The sequence below is a fragment of the Alligator sinensis genome, unplaced genomic scaffold (genome assembly GCF_000455745.1).
Source record: "Alligator sinensis unplaced genomic scaffold, ASM45574v1 scaffold301_2, whole genome shotgun sequence".
NCBI lineage: Eukaryota > Metazoa > Chordata > Crocodylia > Alligatoridae > Alligator > Alligator sinensis.
The window spans coordinates 3223677-3241243 of record NW_005841874.1 but is presented as its reverse complement, the minus strand read 5'-3'; the positions used below and the strand labels follow the sequence as shown (position 1 = coordinate 3241243).

Below are 17567 nucleotides of genomic sequence, written 5' to 3'. Positions count from 1 at the left end.
GTCGGGGAGACTGGGGGAGCAAGTAGGGGATGGGGCCTGGCAGCAGTCCCCCCATGTTCCCCTCCCCTTTCCTCCAGTTCCCCTGGCCCCTACTTACTAGCTCTGAGTCCAGCTCTAGCTCCTTGCTGCAGCAGGCGGGGACTGCCCGAATCATCAAAGCTCTTCGAATCTTCCGAAGATTCAGAGAGCTTTGAATCGATTTGGACCTTTTTATTGGTCCCCTGATTTGATTTGGAGATTCAGCCACCAAATTGGGCTGAATCTCCTCCAAATTGAATCGGCACCTGAAGCTTCACACAGCCCTACATGAAAGCCCTTGGAATCTATGAGCTAGAAGCTGGATGAAAGCTAGCCCAGCTGTACCTGCTTCCAGGGAAAAGGCAGATTGATCATTCTGTTGGTTTTAGGGATGCAATGGGAAGAAGTGGAGTGTAACCACACACAGGCATTTTGTGCATAGATCCTGAAACAGTCTTATATGTCCAGGTAGCAGCTGAAACCAATGGTGTCTGGTGAAATGTCTGATGTTGCTTCTTCAATGCAGGGGACTTGCAACAAGTGACTTTTTGGTTATCTTTGAGATCATTAGATTGTTCCAATGCTCTCTACTTGAGCTACTGGTAGAGAGCACTTGGAAACAGGATTTAGTGCGGGATGCTTCTCCTGCTTATTAAGTGGACTTGCATACCAGGAACAATTAACACTCATGTTCAAAGGTCTAAACCTACCAGTAGGTTTTCAGGTGAAATTCTAAGCAATAAGTTACCAAGTCCTGAATGGTTTGGGAACTGATTACATGAGAGAGATCTTTTTTGGGGGTTGTTTTTTTTGTTCCCCCCCCGCCTCCACCTTATGCTTTTATGGTTGAGGAGTGGGAACTGCTTGAGCAGGAGCTTCCATTCGTAAATGGGTTGGGGCTGCTGATAAAACATTCTTCATAAAGGCTATTTGTCTACCCTGCAGTTACAGTGTCTGGTCCTAGACAATCTGGAATTAATCCTTCAGACCCATTGTATAACCAGTATTTTCTCCTAGGATATTGGGGAGGGAATAGACTGAGGGTTGGAAGAATTTGGTTTACTTTATATATTTGCTGGTCAATGTAGCATGTAGCGTCCTTTGCAGGGTGTTGTGGTAAACTTATAGAATCAATATTCAGAGCTGTGGGTTAATTCTTATAAAGCTTTAACCGAGCTTTTTTCTAACATGAGATGGAGATGCTGGATTGGATAAAGTTGTTCAAATAATAAATCCCCCTATTTTGAAATTCTGAATGCTTGGTTAAGATCTAGGAGGAAAAAAATCATTTTCTTGCTGCTTTGTATTTCTTGATTCCACCCAAAAACAGAACAGAAAGTGAAGTGACCTGAAAGCAGGATTTCTAATCAACAAGTTCAGAAAAGTACCTGTTGAACTCTGTTGAAACCCTTCCGTTGTTTGTCCTGCTGCTGTCATGACTTGGAATCCATGACTCTTGGGGTAGGCTGTTACTGCTGCCCAGCAGTGGTGGGGCGAGTGGGCTTCCAAATCTGGATGCAGATTTTAGAGGGGGTGTCAGTAGTATCCGGTAGCATTCCACATGCCTGCCCTCTGGCGCTTGGCACCCCATCCCCACACTTGCTCAATGCTATCTCTACCCGAAGTACCAAAATTGCTAGTTATGTCTCTGCCAGCAATGAAAAATACTTTCTACTTTCTTATGTTAAAGACATTCTGTAGTACCTGACATTTCTTATCATTTCTGTTTTTTCTGTTCTCTTTGGACAGTCAAATCTCATGGCTAGCGGACTTAAAACCTGTGTTCGCTGTCACTGAAAAAAAGTAGCACAGCTTCCTATTGTTACTAACTTGTTATTAATACCACTGGCATTTACTAAGTACTGTGATTTGAAATGTTAATATGCAACAAACTGTTTCCACTTATTACCTCTCTTCCTAGTACAATTATAGCTGTTTAATGAACTTTCCACCTCCCTAGGCCACTTTCCTAAAGGCAAGGAAACTATTAAATATTGTTTACAAAAAGTAAAGAATTCTATTCTTGCAAGAAAAAAAAATTGAAGTTGATGACTGTATCCCAGGGATGCAGGATTGGGCAAGGGGGAAGCCACACCCATAGGCAGACCCCAGACAAAGGATAAAGGAAAAAACCTACTTGTTGCAGGGCTCCAAAGTGATGAAGAGACACGCTGGGGAAAACTGCCTGCGCGGCTTATCAGCCGCACCCATTTACAGTTGGAGCCGGGTGCCATCATGAAGAGACGTTACCCAGCAGAGATAAAAGCCAGCCCCAGGAGTGCGGGGGAAAAAAACCGCCAGGAGCTGGAGAAACGGTGGGGGACTGCCGGGCTGAGAGCGTGCGGTCACTGCAGGGAGCAGATGGGCTGGTGTGGAGAGTAGTGGTGGCAGCAGCAGGGGCTGCGGGAGATCCCCACACCAGAGACAACCGGTGGGGATCAGAGGAGCTGGCAGAGAAGCCAGCAGCAGCAAGAGCCATCGAAAGAGCTCCTGCCAGAGGCGGCTAGTGCCGAGACTCTGGAGCAGAGGCGGGTCTGGGAGAAGCCAAAAGAAACCCTGGCTGGGGTGAAAGTGCATTTCCCGACCCAGGGGATGTGCTAGCTATGGGGCATTAGGGGCAAGGGGAGCAGAGGACCCTCAGCTCCGTGGTTGCTCCTCCTCTTTTTTCTTTATTCCGCTTTCCTTCCTCAGACCTTTCTTTTATTTCCTTTTTCACTTTGGGTCATTCCCGTTGTGTGGGATTTTTGTTGGTGTGTGTCCTCTCCTGTTTTCCCTTTTTGGCCTGTTCTATTTTAGGTCTCTGCCTAGAGCAGGTTAGCCTAGCACACCTTACTGGGTTTGAGGGGATTCAAGACCCCAGTTGAAGACAAAGGACGGCGTGTGAATGCGGTGAGGACCAGCAACATCCATCATAGAACACTCAGGGCATCAGAAGGGACAACCCCAAAGGCAGAGTGTCTCCAGACCCTCTGGGTCTAGTTGGAACCCAAGGAGTCTGTCCGTGGAGGAGGACACGTAAGAACCGAGGAAGACATCGAAAGGGGCTAGCCGCCAAAGATCCTAAGGCTCGTCTCTAAGGTTGGCATATGGCTGGGGTGTAGGGGAGTTTGGAGCCCCGTGGACATCTGCCAAGACACATGACAACTCTGGAGGCATCCTCAAAGGGGACCCCCTGCACTGAAGAGCCATCCAAAGTCATGGCAGGCGACTTTGGGGGACACCCTGAAGGTGATCGAGGAAACCTCTGGGACCTTCACGAGGCTCCTTGGCACGTAAGACTGTGCAAAGGTGGCACGGGAGCGGATCATCAAGTGGAGGTGGGTACAGACTGCATAGGTCTCATTTTGTACTCTTAAAAGCACCTTTCAACCAAGGATTGCAAAGTGCTTTACAGATGTCAAGAATGATTTTGCGACAGTTTTGTTGACCTCTGCACTAGTCTAGTTATGCTCTTGACTGAGAATTAGCTGGATAACTAATTCTGATTTGTTCTGCTTTGTGCACAACATTCATTATAAATCTACAGCCATTGATCTTCTCCCTTAGAGGTGTGCAAATGCTGTCCCCAGAAATCCAAACCTCTGAATACTCTTGTGATCTTTCTTCATGATTTTAGTTTATACCCATGTTTTTTTCTATTTGCTTGTCTGTTTGCTGGATTTTTTTCTGAAAAAGCTGGTACATCACTCACGTTTATGTAAGGGAAATTCCAAATTCATAATTGCAAAGATTGGACAAGGAATCATGCCTCTGGAATTACTTGCAGAAATTACTTAGCAAATAAATTTAAATAGCAAATCTGGAGAAAAAGTCATGACTTGCAGTTTCAAAACCAAAAAATGTTCATAATAAATAAAATGACTAATTTATCTGATGAGTTGGGAAAGTGAAGTTACATAAGATGCCTGTTGGTGCAGGATGTCTTGTAAGGGACTGTGGTACACTAAGAAGGCACAGTTATTCAGCTAACATACTTGCTATGGCTAGTGCATTTCTCTTCACCCCCATTCCCCCTGCAGGATGGTTCTGTTTGGTATCTGATGGGCATCCAACAATACCATATTTGTTTGTAGCATTGTTCTGTAATTCTTTTGTGCTCTTCCCTGTAGTTGGTTGATGTCATGTTTCAGCCCATCCTATTTTCTGAGATTTGACCGTTGTCATTTGTACAAGAGGGTTTTGTTGGAGACCTCACCGCCTGCACCAGTAGTCAAATAGACTAGCCTTGCCTTTTCCATTTATAGCTCCTGATGGTAAATGCAGGATGTTGCTCTAGATTCAGGGTTCAGAAGCTTGGCTGTTAAACTTTGTGCAGGTCCATATGTGACATTTATGCCAGTCAGAGCTACTTTTGCAAACTTTAGCTGATGAAAAATGATGTGGACTTGGTGCTGACATTGGCTTAACACCCCTGGTAAATGAGCTTCTGTCTCCATCTACCAGGCAGCAGTAAAGCAAGTTTCTTATATACTGCCCAGCCTGTATGTCTTTATACTTTCCTGGAAGGGATCTCTTCTTTTGGAAACAGAAGTTTAATTCCCCATGGCCCATGCAGTTCTTGCACTGTTGATGGGTGTAGGCACACAGGCATGGTATTGTAAGGTAAAATGGGACATGAATTTACTGAACGTTACCTGCACCGTAGTAACTGCCTGCGTGTGTGCTCTTACCATAGTAAATGGGAGCTATCTTTAATGACTAGAGACCTACCTAATTCATGGAGGCTGCCTTCATATTTCATGGCCCCAGTGGAGTGCAGCAGCCCCCCCCCGCACCTCTGGCTGAGGGGCCCTGAAAATCCTGCCCCTCCCCAGAGATTGACAGGTCAATCTCTAGGGTGGGGCAGGACTTCTGGAGACTTTTGGCCAATTGGAAGCATGGTGGGGCCCTCCCACCTCTGTGTGGGGATTGACAGATGGCCATCTGTCAATCTCCAGGGAGGGAGGGTACTTCTAAGGCCCCTCAGGCAATCAGAGGCATGGGAGGGGGCCCTCCTGCCCCTCTCCAGAGACTGTCTATCTGTCAATCTCTGGGGAAGAGCAGGACTTCCAGGGCCTCTTGGCCAATTCCCCCCCCCCCCCTTTTCCCTACCCCCATGTTCCAGGATTCATAGATTCATCGATTAGGAGGGGCTGGAAGGCACCTTGCAGATCATCGGGTCCAGCCCCCCAGCTCTAGGCAGGAAGACAACTGGGGTCAAGTGACCCTAGCAAGGTGACTGTCCAGTCTCCTCTTGAATAACTCCAGGGTAGGTGACTGCACCACCCATGGAGGGAGTTTATTCCACAGTCTGGACACCCTGACTGTGAAGGAGTTTTTCCTGGTATTAAGCCTGAAGCGGTCTTCTAGGAGTTTTGTATTCATTGGTCCTGGTCTTCCCCAGGGATGCCCTAGTGAAAAGGGGTACTTCTCGCCCTTTCTGTTTGCAGCTGCTTTCCTCCCCCCCGCCTGCTCACTGGCATTTTCCTGCCTTTTCACAGTCCCTGTAGCTTTTTATGGGGACTGGGATTTTTCACAGGGGACCTAGAAAATTTGCAGTTTTGGAAAAACTGTGAAATTGTGAATTTGGTAGCTCCCTATTGATGACTTAGTCCCTTTGTTAGCCCTCAAGTCAGTGAAAGAGCACTAACTACCCTGATTTCATTTGCTGTGGTATAAGAGTATGACTATGGATATTTACCACAGAGCAGTTAATTCATGGTAAATCCTCACTGCCTTTTATCTTGATGTAACTTGCTTATGTTCCCATTCTCAAGTCTATCAATTAGTGCAAAGCATCACTTTGTGACATGAAAACTCATCTGAAAAACCTAAGGCCATGTACAGAGATTCAGTTTCTCCTGGGAGAGTTGCTTCTCTCCCAGCAGAAACAACGCGGGTACAGATGTCCAGGATTTTTCTCCCAGAGCAAAAATGGCTGCTCTGGGAGAAAATTAACCTAGGAAAAACAAGGGTTAAACTGCTCTCTGCTCTTCAGGGGATTGGCATTTGAATGTCTGTTCAGGCATTTCCAGGTATGTTTTATTTTCTACTAGGAAAACAAACCTGGAAGATTTCTCCCAGATTATTTGAATGTGTATAAATAGTTATTTTGGGATAAGGTATTCATCTTCTGGAACAACCATGTCCATGCAGGGGAATAATCAGAAACAGCTATTGTACTTTAAATTGATAACCTACCTTAACCTAAATAACTTCCCTGTAAAAGTGAGCCCTGTAGGAACATATTTGCAAAGAAGCAGTCCTCATTCGCTTGTGTACAAATAATAAAACATATATTAAGAGAACATCTGAAAATGTTTAGCAATACAAAATCATTAAAAATAATTACAATTATTTCCAGGTCCTCTTACTACACTGATTACTTATGTACAGGAATCCTGGTTTTCTCTGTTTAAAAATCGCAAATTGTCTAATTTAAAAAAACCTGAAATCTGTGATTTAAGATGAAATGCCACACACACACATATATATATATATATATAAGCAATTTGGAAGCCTACCAGTGCCTCAATCACTATAATAAAATACATTTTAAATACCTATAAATTTTGGTATTTGATTTTGGGGTTTTTATCATAGAAAATGAGAGCTCCCCCTGCCCCCTTCGCTCACCAGGACACAGGTTCAGGCTCCTCACTCCTCATCCGTAGCCTGCTCCACCCCTGCTGGTACTGCTCACTCCCCACCCACAGCCTCCGCAGCCCTGTCAGAGGGTGCCTCCAGCTGCCAGGGCTATGGGGCCAGGGACCTGGGTCTGTAGCTCGCTGCAGCAGTGCCTGAGTCCCGGCTGCCACCCACAGGCAGCAGTAGCTGTGGAGTGCAGAGCCCAGCTCCCCTTCCTCCATGGGTGGCATGCTCCCTGCCCTGCTCTCCTCTCCTTGGGGCCTCTGTGGTGCAGCAGGTGGGATCTGGCATGGCAGAGCAGAGTGGGACCAGGCAGGTAAACTTGTTGCCAGTGCTGGGAGCTCCATGCCACCCTAGTAAAGTGCCCACTGCCTGCCTGGCAGCATTGAAGGGCACAACTCTGGGCAGGCAGGGGACGCTTTGCCAGTGCGGCGTGGGGCTTGTAGCAGCAAGAACCTTCCCTGCCTGGCCCCGCTTTGCCCTGCTGCACCGGATCCCATCCACTGGGCTGCAGTGGCCCTGTGGGGAGGGCAGCAGGGCAGGAAGCCTGAACCTGCAGAAGGCAGCCTGCTCCCACCCAGCACACAAAACTGGGGGGCATGTGTGCCCCGTCCCCCTCTCAGGAATGCACAGCACGGGAGCTAGCCCCTGGTTCCTGGATGAGCTCCCTGTGGCTCCATCCCACTCCCCATTGGGGCCCTGCAGCTGCAGATTCTGGCCCCAGGCCCCAAGCCCCACTCCCCACCCCAGCTGGGCAGCAGCCCCAGCCCCAGCACTGCCCAACTCTCCCATCCTCCCTCCCTATGGGGGCCCCAATCTCCCCTCTCTTCCCTGCCAGACTTACCTGCAGGAGCAGGTAATGGAAAACCACAGAAAATGGAAAACCTAGATCCCTGCTTTATATGTATTTTTTCTTGATATGGCTAAGATTTGAACCCAGGATTTTCATATATGCCTCTTTAGTAAGTGGAGTAAACGGTACAGGAAACATACTGGTATTGAGTGTGGACAAGACCATAGAAGCACACAACACGTGCCTTTGTCTGGGGCTTGTTGTGAAACAGCAGTGGATTATTAGCTAGCTGTATTCCTTTTTAGTTACAGCATAGCCTAATGTAATGAATCTAGGAGTCAATCTGGGTCCTACCACTTTAGCTACAGAACCAAATTTCCCTGCAAAGAGACACTAGGAGACCTGCAAACTGGATCTGGTAGCATGAGGATAGCAATGTACATTCTATCAACAGACTTTACATATTTTAACCCCTTTTTGTAATGAAAGGCAATATGGCAAACAGGATGAGACTGCCTCATATATAGTTTGGCTCTCATAGGCTGCATCCAGAGGAACGTGGATATGTAGTATATGGCACCATAGACTCATCTGTGGCACCACACCCCACCCCTGCACTGCAAGATAGCAGTGTAGGGACCTTCTCCATGTGTAGTGCTGCAGACAGGTCTCTGGCACCACATGTCTGCACTCATCTGGATGCAGCTTGTGAGAGCCAAACTATATATGATCCCAGGGTCAAAAAACCCACACCTTAAAAAAGCAGGCTGGTGCACATGGTGGCAGAATGCACCACCCAAAACCAGAGCCTGGCCTGTTGGAGCCATGCTCTGGCTGCTGACCAGGCTCCCAGCTGCAGGAGTGCCACAACTGCAGCTCCCCAAGGACCCAAAGGACCCCAGGTACAGCTGCTGGTGCTGGGACCAGCATAGTTGCTGGCCTCAGCCTCCCCCACCCCACCCGCAACAACTTCCTGCATGCCAGAGGACGTGTGGCATGGGCATTCCCTGGGGGGAACGACAAGTAGCAGTGGCATAAGGTGTGTCACTGCTTCGTGTCCCTGGGCAAACAAATGTCCACAGCCCCATAGTCCTTCAGATTAGTATATATCAACATGTTTTACAAAAGAAATGTTGTTATCCCCAATTTATGGGTGGTGAAATGGAAAGATCAATATAATGTTATGCAGCAGGTCAGGAGCAGAACCAGGAATAGAAATCAGGTCTAGGTATCTATTCACTAGATCCTGTTTTCTGCGCTGCCTAAGTCAGGTTCTGTAAGCCATTTCCTCTAAATAAGGTGAATGATAAGAGTAAGGGTCAAAGTCTTTGTGAAATGCAGAGAACAGTAACCAAATATTAAGAGTAGTTAGGCAGGATCAGGACTACAATTCACAGTCTCTTAATTTACACAAGGCATGGCAGCATAGTACCATGGAGACTACTGGTTCAGATAGGCATAAGTGACAGCTTGTGATAGCTCATGCCTCTCTGAACTGGTTAGTCTGCCCCCCTGCCCTACCTTCTGCCTGACTTCAGACTAACGCAGCAATTTCTCTTAACTCACAGCTCAATTTGCATGCTTCTCACTACAGGGTATTTTATGTAGGTATCTCTACGTCCTCCCAAGCTCTTTCCTCCCTTCCCCCTTTTCCTACAAACAAAGGATGACATTTCAGCAGCTCTCCCGAGTGTTACATACCTACCGCATGCGTGGAGGTATGTAACACTCCACGCATGCGGAGTGTCCACACACAAGGTGTGTGGCGTGTGGCAGGTCTACGTAACCTCCAGTACAAATTCACTTAAAATTCTTGTAACGATTTTTTCCTTCTCCACAGGCAAAAGTATTCCGCAAAATCCATCAGTTGATGCTCTCTTATTTCCCCTTCCATCTTCTGTTTTTCCCCTCCAAAGAATTCCAGAAAGTTATCAGAAGTATAAGTCAATGCATCATCCAAAGTTAGATGTTATAATTAGAGCTGATTTAGAAAATGTTTCCCATCCCATGAAAACATAGACTTTTTCTCCAGATAAGAGTTTTTTAAAAAAGGCTGTGAAAACCTTGGTCTGGAAGTGTTACCTCAATGTTACATAGCTGTAGTCTGAGTTCCTTTTGTTCCTGTTCTCCCCTGGCTAGGTTCCTTTATGAGCCTATGTTTCTTTTCTTTTTACCAATCCTAGTTATAATGATGTCTAATAACATCCCGATTTCATCTGAATGTGATAAAGAAGAACAGACGAGTTCAGTAACTGGAACAACAGAACTCGACCCCTGGATCTAACATGCGTTTCCTTTGGAAAAATGGATAAATAATGAACCACTCCATACCTTGGTTGCCCTTTCTGTAATATAGGGAATATACTAATAATATCAATCTATTTATATATAATATATATGTCGCGCCATTAAAGATGGGTTTTGGCCCAAACACCAATATATATTTGTGGTTAACAAATACATGTAGACCAAATCCTATCTTTAATGAAGGGACATGTAAGTAATATAATATGCTTCCCTGAATGCACACTTCAAACTTTATGCATAGCATAGACCAGCTGGATAGGAGAATAACAGTGAGGTTATTTATACTATGTTACAATGGTAATAATTAGAGTTACTTCAAGATCTTGTAGGTCCATTTGTTTTTTGATGGGAAAATGCCTTTTGATGAAAACAAAGATTGTCCTACTAGTAATTTCTAAAAGAAAAAAAAAAGTGGAAAATAGTAAATGAGAGAGAATGAGGGAGGCCCATTTTCTCTTACTAGCTTCATATCAAACTTTTTCCCATCTTAAATGTTTTTAAGTGCCAATATGCGAAGGAAATTTTCAGACAAAATGAAGCTTTGCCTGTAATTTTTTTTGTTTGAACACTGCTTATCTTTTTCAACCATCTTTAATAATTAGTCATGTATATATTGCAATTTTTCATTAACAAATCAGTGTTAGAGTTGCATCTAACAGTTAAAAAGCTATAAAGTTTTCCCCAATGCTTCTCTTGATTTCACACGTTAGCCACTTTGTTCAGACTGCTCAGAAGTGTGTGTTTTGGAGCAGTGATACCCACAGCTTGTCTTGACAGCCATAAGCCTATCATGTAGCATTGTTATTGTGCTCGACTCCAGCTTTGTCTTCACTGCCAGAAAAGGTGTGTGTCTACAGTGGGATAACGAATGCATGTTAGCTATTGACTCTCAGCGAGTCTTTTAGACATTGTAATGCTGAATGGAGCCATAGTTAAATATCTTAAGACATCCTGGCCACATTCACATATGATGACGGGCAGAGCAGGAATTAAATCTAAATTTGAGGCTAGTGCCTTAACTATTTAGCTGTACTTTTTTGATTGACATTAAAAAACGATTGCTGGGTTCCATTCAGATTTGAGTTATTGCTGAGTAATGTAAATGAAGTGGTCCATAGTAAAATGTTTAGTTAATTGCTTTGATTAATGCACTGCTTATTACTTGTTAGTATAGGTACAGTACACGCATTTGTGTATTCCAAATACAGTCTACCCTCATTTATCCAAATGGTATAAGAGGGGATGCTGAACATGTTAGGCGCTTGAAAGATTTTTTCAGCACTGACTCTCTACAGATTTTTGGAAAATCAGGATTATACTTCCATGGTTTTCTGAATGACATCTTGACCTTGCTGAAATCGATGGCAATTTTGCCATTTGACTTGAGTGGGGCCAGGATTTCAACCTCTGTATCTGACAGATAAGAAAGTAGTTCTTTCCTTTTTAAAAGGTGAACGTTGCTGCTCTAGAGTGATGCCACCACTTCTGGTGGGCACAGGAAAAGAGGAAGAAAATGTACTTGCACAGCATGTGTATAGACCATGCGCATGTTGCATGCTACTCTGCACATTGCGTAAAATAACCCATTACCCCAAATAAAAGAAATGTCAAGGCCTCGGTCCTTGAGGGCGCCTTTAGTCACGTAACTTAGCTGTCCAACTTCCACTTAATAAACTTTTGTGTTTAAAAACCCCCCAAAGTCCTGACTCCTGAAATTATCTCCCTGTGATTTGATTGCAGTTTTAATGCATGTAATGTGGTATCTTTCTGCTTATTTTTTGTTTTTATTCCTTTCTCTGTGTGTACATGGCTTTTTGAAGTCCTGCATTAAACAATAGTGTGGTTACTTGTGAATGAAATTGCTGGAACCGTGTCAGAGAAGTACACAAAGATTTAGGCAGAACATTGCAAGGCAAACGCTGCAATTATCTGCAGCTGAAAACAAGTAGCTTTTAATGTGTCCATTCGCCTAAGAAGGGAGAGGAGAATTATAGACCAAATGCTCTTTCTTTTCCCTTTTGCTTTCTATCTTTTCTCTTCTTCTTTTTCTCCTTTATACAGTTTATCACCCATAATTTCAGGATGTGTTTTGTTTCTTTAAGCTGTTTTATCTGTAGGCTTATGAGGTCACTCATGTGTGAATTCTTTTGTTAGTCACCTCACCTTTTGCCTTGATGATAGAAAATTGATCAGGCCTAAAGTACAAGTTCAATAGACAACCCCCTTGGTCCTTTGTCTAGGAGAATAGCTACCATTGAAGGCCATGAGCAGGTTGCTATTAATATGACAGCCTGCTCTATCTCCCACTGTAATTTATAATGAAATACCTAATCTCCATTATTTTGATCCAAGCAGGCGATCCCATGAAAAAGTCTTTTCATCCAGTTCCCAATGGCAGTTACATGAGAAATGGCAAACCAATAATTTTTGTCAAGTTTTTTAAGCCAACAGAAATGCTTTTCCACTGCTACAGTTTCAAAAGGCACAGATAAAGCTCATTCACTGAGATGAATGAAAAAGCCATCTGGGGTTTTTCTTTTTGACTTCCTTTCCTTTTCTCCATCCTTGTAATCAAATTTGAGCAAAATCAAATGGGGCTTTCTATGAAAGTACCTTTTGTTGATCTGAACGAGCTGGTAATTTACAAAATACCCTTCTTTTGTGAGGATGGCTAAAGAAAAAAAAGAATCAGTAGCTTTTAAAGCTGGGCCTTGGTGGGACTCTAAATGCAGTGAAAGCAGTCTGTGTTGAGAGATTGAAATGCATTTCAAAGCCAGGCCTGAGTCAGGGTACAAGGAAGAACAAACCTATGTGCATTTTGTAAGAAGAAAAATGTGAATGGAAAGGCAAAAAGAGAAAGAGGGGAAAAAACCTGGATAATACATTAATCATTATTTTGGAGATCCAGTCCTCCTTATTGACACACACTGCGTACTAGTGATACTGAACTTGGATTTTTGCTCTATTAGATGCATCTCTGTCTTTTGAGCCTTTGCTGTTTTAAAGTTAGAGAAGCATGGATCCTGGAATACTGCCGGGCTATGGTTAAATATAGATATTTTTCAACTTTGTTTTTTTACCTTGCCTGTGGAGTATTGTGGAAATAAAAATCCTTGCAGAAAAGCTAGAGATCCTGCTCTTTGGCATATTAATATTTTTTATTTTATTGTATTTCTGCCTACCAGATTTCCTAATGGTAGCTGTTTCCCATTGACTCGAGCCACAGGACAGTGTGGACACCTGACAAATAGTAAGTTGTGCATTTGTTTTTATTATTAATAATTCATGTTAATTGTAGCTGAAAGGATTTGGTTGATTGCCAATGTAATGTTGCTAATGTTGTTCTTCTACAGCCGTAAGAATGTATTTATATGAAATATAACAGGTCTTGTTTAATTGTTACTATAGCTTTTTGCTTGTTTACTGTAGCTGTATACGTAATATGAGGGTGTTGATAATAGTACTGATAGATATGTGCTTTAGAGGCTAATGCAGCAAGCACGTCAAACAGACACACACTGAGTTTATATATAGATGTGCAAACCTAGCTCAGTTTAATTCTTCCCATATTTACAGACTTGCTTAAAATGCTAAATTGTTGCTCACTTCCCCCACTTATGTTTTGATTCATAATATAATATAGTTTTAAAAACGCTTCTTGATTGCATATGATATGAGATAGCTGGCAACAATTATTGTTTCTCCTTTACAAAAAATCTACAGATACTCACCATAAAAACACGGACTTTGATAACTTGGACATTTAGTTTGTTTTTAAGTTGTACATTACAAAAAAAGGTATGTAACTGTATTGGTTTTATTATACCTAAGGAAAACATAATGTGAATTAAAATCTTCATCTTTCAGTCATGACCTTTTTTTTTTTTTTTGCTTGAGATGCAATGGCATATGATGTATTTTGTTTTGTGTTTTTTCCAGGTTTTGGTTGGCAATAATTGTTTACATGATGTGTGAAGTATTATGACACCAACTTAGAAAGCATAGGAATTCATTCATACATGATGAGTCTTTTCTGTCCTTGTGTTTTGGGGGTTTTTTTGTGTGTTTTTTTTTTTTTTCTTCCCCTTCTTTTTACTGCCTATCGGAGCAGCCACGTGTGGCTTATTTCAGTCTGATAGTTAATTAACCATTAAACCTAACTATTTAAGCAAGGTCTGTGAAAATGCTAGTCTCTTTCTTACATCTGATTGGATTGGAAAATGTCAGGAAGTCACTTCCATACCTGACTCTGTTTTCCACTCCTAGTTCTTTCTAGTCTGCCCTATCCTCTCCTTTTACAACTTCCTACAACATTTGTGGTCTCACATGGTTTTGAGCCATTTGCTGCCTCCTAATGACTGACTTAGAAAACAGCAAACATGGTAAATTTGCAAGAAGCTGCTTCTGATATCAGCTTTGCAGCAGATTTTGAGACCATCTGCTACTCTTTATGTATACTAACTTTTGAAAGTGACTTTATGAACTTAATATCTGTAATAGATGATGCATTGTTGTTTGATCATGCATTATAGATTGAAGAGAGAGAGTCATTTATTGAATAAGAGGGAAACTGTCGTGGAGCTAAGCGCACAAGCTTGCATACCATTAATTGACTTATTTTGCTCTGAATACAATAATTTGTAACAAAACAGTCTTTGCTCTAACAGAAGTGGCTAACATGTCGTTACTAAATAATGATTGTTTTAGCCAAATTATTTTACAGTTCAGTGTTTCCTCTTTTTTTAAATTTTGAATCTGTTCCATCCCCCACTTCTTAAGCTGTGTTAAGATACAACCTTTGTAACTGAACCTAGCAACCTGAACATATTTCAGTTAATTGTTCAATTCTGAAAACAATATTCAGGCAAGATTCTTTTGTCCTCGTGGTATTACCTGATACCAGAGATTTGTTCTTCTGTGTGCTCAGTGCTTAGCACATTGGCACCTGGATTCCCCAGACAAGTCAACAGTAATATTTGTAGCCCAACCTTTGAACATGTAGCTGGAGAAGAGAGGGTGTCCCATTTGATTTCCCCCCGCCCCCTCTATTTATGAACACTTCTGAGGTTTTAGGGATTGGTTTTAATAGCAAGAACAGAGCTCTAGAAGTTAGGATTCAATTAAAAGATTCTTGTCCTAGCTTTGCCACTGACTTTTTATGTGAACATAAACAGGTCATTTAACCTGTTCATGTCTGTAACATGATCCTTCATCATTTGTTTAAAGATGTTAAGTACCTTGAAAGATCAAGCTCATAAAGAGCAAGGAAATGCCTTGCTTTACTATATCTTAGATTTCCTAATACAAGGGTCCTGCATCACCTATTGCTAATACCCTGCAAATAAGAAACTCTTGGTAACAAATGGCCTAAATTTTCAGGCAAGTGTGCATAATTATCACTTTCTTCTTAATGTTTTAGTCTTTAAGAGAGGAACTGTAATGGATGGGGGAGATGGTGGGTGGAGGCTATGCTAAATAAGTAACAAAGTGCCTCCCCTGAAGGACTTATGGTCTGAGCGCACACACCAATACAGTACAAAAAGGACAAGGAAATGTATGCTACCATGCAGTCTCTTCACGTAGTAAATGCCATGGATAAGTGGAGGGACAACTTTGTGTACAAAATCGTTTAACTAGATAGACAACTTTTGTGCCTGAGGTTAAGGCATTAAAACCTGCCCTCTGCTGAATCAGAACAGGATGGAAAAGGACATTTAATTACATCTCAGTAGCAATTATTTTTACAACTGCTTAAGCAGCAAGATACAGAGGAGAAGAGAATAATTCCTAGGTCTCATGTGCCCTCTGCGCTTCTGGCCTCCTGACCAGGAATGTTTTTTACAGTCACTGAATAATATATATAGAGCCCCTCATCTATTCTTGGAGAATGTAGATTATGGGGGGACTTCATGCCGCTCCTTATGAAACATGCCTCAAGCAGAAATATTGGCAATGTGTCTTTTAAATGATTGTTCTTTTTATTATTTCATAAAGAGGGGGAAAAGGAAGAAAGAGGGCAGAAAGAAATGGAGTAGAGATGGGAAGTGATGGGGACATATTGAGATGGGTAAAGAATCTTAGCACTTTAAGACTCCTAGTCCCAGAATTTTTCTTGAAAGTCTTAACCACCAATTTATTTGTCTGACAGGATTTAAGTACATCATTCATTGTGAAAAGATTGTTTAGGTCCCAGCTGTTTAACTAACCAAGTTGGCTGGTTTCAGCAGAGGGAGGGAGTTCAAAAGCTGAGGGGCGACTATATTGTCCTTTTGAAATGTGGCCAGACTAAGTGAGTAGGGAAGTCTTCTACTGCATTGCAAACAGTAGAAGTATCCGAAGTGCAGACTTTGAAGACTGACCACTGATAAACAGGATGGAAAATTCTTTATCTTCCTTGTATTTTATAGCTAGGAATTTCATGCACATTGTTCTTGAATCCTAGTTACACTTATTATTGTGAACATGTTGAGAGTCATTTGTCCTCTTTTGATCAAAAACAAAATTTGTGTGGTACACTTAGTTGCCTTACCATTTTAATTTATACTGGAAAAAAATCCCTTTAACTTTCTATGCTTTGGATATCCAATGATAACATGCCCTCCCTAAATGAACACTTGTTGCTGGGTTGTAGGGCATGCAACTGTAGTGGCAACAGGGCTGTTCTGAACAACTTGGGCTAGAGCATCACATAGTGAAGATGAAAGCTCCAGTTCAATGCCAACAACTTCATGCAGCAGATCTCCAATGGTTGTGTTCCACATCTTTTGTGTTGCAACAGAAAAAAATAGTTTTAGGGAACTCCTTTCCATAATTTTGAAACTTTCATCTCCATATTCAAAAGTTTAGAAAGAGTAAATATTTTTTGCTGGTGGACATTGACTACTCAATCCGTGTAATAAAGGAAAAAGCACTTTTGTAGATGGATGCATAAAGCTTAGTAGTGTTGGTATGTACCATCTCTTGTAATCAAGAAATGAGCACTAAACAGTTGAGCAGTAGGTCCATGCGAAGCTTTGGTCCTTGATTTGATTCGGCAGAGATTCGGCCTGTTTTGGTGGCTGAATCTCTGAATCTGAATCGAATTGGAGGACCCTTTAATTTCTCTGAATCAAATCAGAACCCTCCAAATCGATTTGGAAAGATTTGGACACAGACACACCTTTAAATGTTTTTTTAAAAAACATTTAAAGCTGTGTCTATGTCTGAATTGCTGATTCTCTGAATCAGCATCAAATCTTCAGATCTGGATTTGGCCGAATCGAATTGAGGACAGTGATCCAAATCAACAAATTGAATCGTTGTCCCCAATTTGGGCCGAATCCAAATCAAATACGACCTGCTTCACATACCCCTATAGAGCACCAAAATTAACCAAATTGGCTTAAAACAAGTATTAATTTTTTTTCACATGGGGGGAAGGTAGGAAAATAAAATTCTCAGGTATTTATACAAAATGCATTTGAAGTTTTTGCCCTATTCAGCTTGCTATGGTGATGGCATTTCATCTATTTAAAATAAAGCTATAGGCAGTGACAAACATGTGCGATTTCACTTTCAAAGGCCTGGTAAACATGGATCAGAAGAAATACTTGTAGAAACACTGTGGCTCTTCATACTCTCTGGGACCACCTGATTTTTTTTTTTTTTTCAAATGCATTTAATAGATTGTATTGTGGAATTTTGAGATCCTTAGCTTCTTACCTCTCAGCAACTAGTAATGCAGCGTTTAAAATTAGCATGTCGTAGTTGTCACTGCCTTTTCAAATAATGCTTTGTGTGTTCTATAGTGTTCAACATTTTAAAAGTAGGTGCTAGGAGGTTC

At 42.2% G+C, this 17567-nt stretch overlaps 1 long non-coding RNA gene across 1 annotated transcript in view; it reads left to right on the top strand.

Moving 5' to 3' along the window:
• The window catches only part of LOC102384744, a 252016-nt gene that overhangs the window by 67965 nt on the left and 166484 nt on the right, over positions 1-17567 (top strand). Inside the window, exon 2 of the long non-coding RNA XR_323062.1 lies at positions 12931-12995. This is a non-coding gene — a long non-coding RNA (uncharacterized LOC102384744). The remainder of the gene's footprint in view (positions 1-12930; positions 12996-17567) is intronic.